Here is a 4,885-nt window from a genome sequence, read left to right as displayed (position 1 = left end):
AGATAAGTGTCCAAATGTGATGTAACAACACAAAGGTAATGGCCAAAGAGAGTTGTACTAAAACAGAGAAGGTGAGCTTATCTGAGGTAATATACAGTGTTCTGGATGGCTCAAGAGAAAGCTCCAGAACCATCATATCATTGTCAAATGTAGATTGGTCAGCAATATAAACACTGTAGTGTAGGAAGTCCACTTACCGTGTACTAAAAGCAAATAATCACACAAATAAACCGAAGCAATAACGCTCATCTCTATGCATTTTTATTTTGTCGACGATCCGCAGTTTATATCTCATTTCATAGTGCTGTGTTTCCCAACTCCAGTCTCCGAGGACCCCTAACAATGCATGTGTTACAAACTCACAAATGGATAGTAGATGCTTACCTGTATCTTGGAATTGACTAGACCCAGTACAGAGACTCAGGGGCCTATTCATCAACACTAAAATAACGTTTTTAAGGACATTTTCCTTAAATAACGTTATTTTAGTATTCATGAAGATACTTAGCACAGGAGATAACACTGATATCTCCTTGCTAAGCTCCCCTGCGTTAATTTCCACACTCCCCATACATTAGCATGGGGATATGGAAATTATGGTATTCATCAAATACCGAAAATTATGTATTTTGGGAATTTGATGGAGGTGCTATCCGCCACTGTGAGGTGGCGAATAGCAGGACAGACTTACCTGCTTCCAGCGTGTGCAGGTCCCCCGGCGTCTTGCTCCGGTGCTCTGATGCTTCCTCTGGCTCCGTCTGCTATGCTGACATTGTGTTCTACCACCAGAACACAATAAAGTTTAGAAAAAAAAAAATATATATATTTTTTTTCTAAACTGCACTGTGTGCTGCTGGGAGACCACATGACAGACCAGCAGGACGGAGCCGGAGGCGCTGCAGCGGGCAGGTAAGTGCAGGATGGGGGGAGGTGAGCGGAGGTGGGGTTGGGGGGGGCACACACCAACTTACTGCAGCTGTAAGTAGTGCTGCGCATGCGCTGGGTTTACGATTGTAACAGCGCATGCGCAGCACGGATTCCAGCTGCGGTAAGTTAGAGCAGGCAGGGAAAACTATCTATTTCCCGACAAGCTGTCATCGCAAAAATGACAGCTTTTCGGAATAGTTATAGGGAGGAGGAATGATGAATTCCTCCGGTATTAGGTAGAACTCCATGCGAGTTCTAAACCTAATTACCTCCCTCGATATTTTAGGTATGATGAATAGGCCCCTCAGAGTCTAACATGCCGGAGGTTTTCACCAGTGACCCCTCAAGGACATGGCCCTCTGACTTGGTTCCTTAGTACAGGTGCTGGTGTACACTATAGTGTAGCAGAGTACATCATAAAGTGTACAAGCGCAGTCGACAACCCAGGATGGAAGCAAACGGAAGAAGCGATACCAGGGATGAGACAGTAACAGGTCGGGAACGAATAGTAACGGTCACAAGTAAAAGGAACGCTGGAGCAAGGTTGGGAGCCTATACGCTTGCAAAAGAGATGTCCAAGATCCTCCTATATAAGGCCATACTCAATTAGGTACGAAAAGTCCGTTTCTGCGGAAAAGTATTGCCGGTGACGTCATTCCGGCAGGCGAAAACTTATCCCTGTATTCAATTCCAACTTCGAATTGAATACGGGGATAAGCAGGGACGAGCGCGATACTTTTTCGTATGGAAAACCAGCGATGTCGGCAAAAAGTCTAATTGAATATGCCCCATAGTGGGACTTCCATTTTGCCGCCCACAGTGATGTCAATATTAGCATGTCTGACCTTCACATTTGATTCTGAGCGACAAGCGGGAGAGCCGTGGACTCCCCGCCCACTGCCCAGCTGCCGCTCAGCGCTGCCATGCCCGGTAAGTGGCGCGCTTTCACAGCATGTTTTCCAGATTTTCTAGTTGGTGCATAGATCAGATGTATTATTGGCTGTCACATTTTATAAGATCCACAGGTGGTGCTAATTATTTCACTGGTGATACTGATGAAATCTGTAAAACATGTACTGCTAGGGGTCCCTGAGGACTGGAGTTGGGAAACAATGTCTTGGTGTTAGCTTATTGTTCCAGATACAGATATAACATGTGGGACTGCTATTGGATCTCCATTCTACCACACAATAATGGCAAGAAATAAATGACTGTATACATTAGTTTATAGTTATACTGACAGTACCGGACACCTTGTATAGTATTGCAAATACAGAAAATGTATCAGTGTGCTGAAACTTAATGTATGGAGCTATGCATAGGTATTGATAGGTTTCTGTGGCACAGGATAAGGCATGTTAGTTGAGCATCTCATGATCCCATGCAGGGGGAAGGGATTACTGTGACAATCACCTTTTTCAATTCATGTAATCAATGAGATCACTTCACAATCACTTTAAGAGGTGTAACAGCTCTTAAAGACGCTGTTCTATTCCTTCAAGTTATCTAGATCTGCTAAAATCCTGCAGATAACGGCCAACACTGTTTTCTGTCCCTTAACTCTGCGTCCTGGGGCTGTACTCTGATTGCTGCCCTGATCCACAGTACTTGGTGAGAAGGAACCATCCACAATCTCCAGCAAAGAGGCTCAGAAAAAATGTTGTGCCAGTGAAGAAGCCCTGTGGTGTTAGTCACTATTCTTCATCTGGGAGTACAACGGTGGTGTACAGCTGACCCTTGGAGGCAGATGCAATTAGCTCCTAGCTGGTATTGGAGCAGAGCACCATGCACACTTCCCTGTATTGCAGCAATTAAGAACATTGCTTACTTTTGCTGAGACTTGAGCACAAATAATCAAAAGAAGGATTTTTGGTACTTACCGTTGAATCCTTTTCTCTGAGTCAGGCTGGGGACACTGGACCATGGGTTGTAGGTGGGAAGGTGTGGATTTGGCACTAAACACTGAAATCTATAGCTCCTCCCCCCTGCAACCCCTGACTTCAGTACAATTTAAAAAGTGCCTGGTAAGGAGAAGCAATACTCAGTGACACTGTCACACAGAAAAATAATGAAACTGACGGTCAATTAGGACCCAATTCATAACTCATACTCAATACGACTGAGCGTGAGGGAGGGAACGCAGTGTCCCCCAGTCTGACTCAGAGAAAAGGATTCAACGGTAAGTACCAAAAATACTCTTTTCTCTTTCATCTGGGCTGGGGGACACTGAACATGGGACGTTCAAAAGCCGCCCCCAGGGGAGGGAAAGCTCAGGTTGCCTGACCAGAGAACTGTACGTCCAAAGTGGGCATCACCGGAGACAAATATATGAAACACGTAGAACCGAGCAAACATGTGGAGAGAGGACCAGGTAGCTGCACGACAAACTTGTTCAGCTGAGGCACCGTGATGCGCCGCCCAGGAGACCGCCACAGCCTGAGTGGAATGAGCTGACACCTTAGCTGGTACCAGACGCCCTGCATCTTAATAAGCCTTTGAGATCACTGAGCAGAGCCATCTTGCAATGGTCTGCTTCGTGGCTGGTCAGCCACGTTTGTTGCCATCGTAGAGGACCAATAGAGAGTCTGTCCGACGTAAGTCCGAAGTTCTGTCTAAATAAATTTGCAGGGCCCGGACGACATACAACAGTGACAGATCGGCCTGGTCCCCTGAAGACTGTGAAGGTGAGAAAACAGGAAAAACTATTTCCTGGTTCAAGTGGAAAGATGAAACCACTTTCGTTTGAAAAGAAGGAACCATTCTGAGAACAGCCCTGTCATCATGGAAAACAAGAAAAGGTGGTTTGCAAGACAAGGCCCCCAGCTCAGAGACCCTCCAAGCCAAGGCAATGGCCATGAGAAAAAACACTTTCCACGTGACAAATCAAAGGTCCACGGATTCCAAAGGCTCAAACGGGGCCTGCTTAAAAGCCGACAGAACCAGGGCCAAATCCCATGGCACTACTGGCGGCTGAAATGGAGGCTGCACTCGCAAGACCCCTTGTAAAAAAGTCTGCACCTCTGGGAGGAGAGCCAGACGTTGCTGAAAATAAATGGACAGAGACGAAATCTGTACCTTCAAAGATTAAAGCCATAAGCCGGCTTCCAAACCACCCTGCAGAAACGCTAAAAGCCTTGGAAGACGGAGCTGGGCAATATGCACTCCACGCTGCTCACACCACATGATATAAGTTTTCCAAACCCTGTGATAGTTCTGTGCAGAAACCTGCTTCCGCGCCCGGAGCATTGTCCTGATGACTGAAGTGGAAAAACCCTTAGCCTTTAAAAGCTCGGTCTCAACAACCAGGCCGTTAAAGCCAACTGAGGTAGGTCCTCGTGACAGAATGGCCCCTGCAGAAGAAGATCTGGTCGCAGCGGAAGATGCCAACCTGGACCTGCGGCTAGCTTGAGAACCGTGGCGAGTTTGGAGCCACTAGGATGACTGAAACCTGCTGCTCCCTGACTCAATGGAGTACTCTTGGTGACATGGGAATTGGAGGAAAGATGTAGACCAGATGGAATTTCCAGGGAACTGTCATGGCATCCACTGCGAATGCCAAAGGATCTCTGGACCTCGCACAGAATCGAGGGACCTTGCAATTGTGGCGAGACGCCATCAGGTCCACCTCCGGCAGCCCCCACCTCTGGACCAACTGCTGGAAAACCTCTGTGTGGAGAGACCACTCCCCTGGTAGGAAAGTGGTCCTGCTGAGGTAGTCTGCCTCCCATTTCTCTACCCCTGGTATGAAGTAAGGGTACTGGATTTCAACCTCTATACGCACCTACCTATACCTTCTAAACCCTGCCTATAAACCTCTAAAATTTACGCTATTTGCGTACGCAGTCATACAGTAAAATAAAGACTTTAGACCTTCAACATGTGTTCCAAAGCACAAAGTATTATTCAAGTAAAGTACAGTCAGTTACACGCTGTGAACTAAGTACAATTTAGCGCAAAG

This window comes from Taudactylus pleione, unplaced genomic scaffold (assembly GCF_031769625.1).
Source record: "Taudactylus pleione unplaced genomic scaffold, aTauple2 ptg000122l, whole genome shotgun sequence".
NCBI classification, from domain to species: domain Eukaryota; kingdom Metazoa; phylum Chordata; class Amphibia; order Anura; family Myobatrachidae; genus Taudactylus; species Taudactylus pleione.
The sequence above is the reverse complement of the archived record's forward strand: the minus strand, read 5'-3'. Positions refer to the sequence as shown.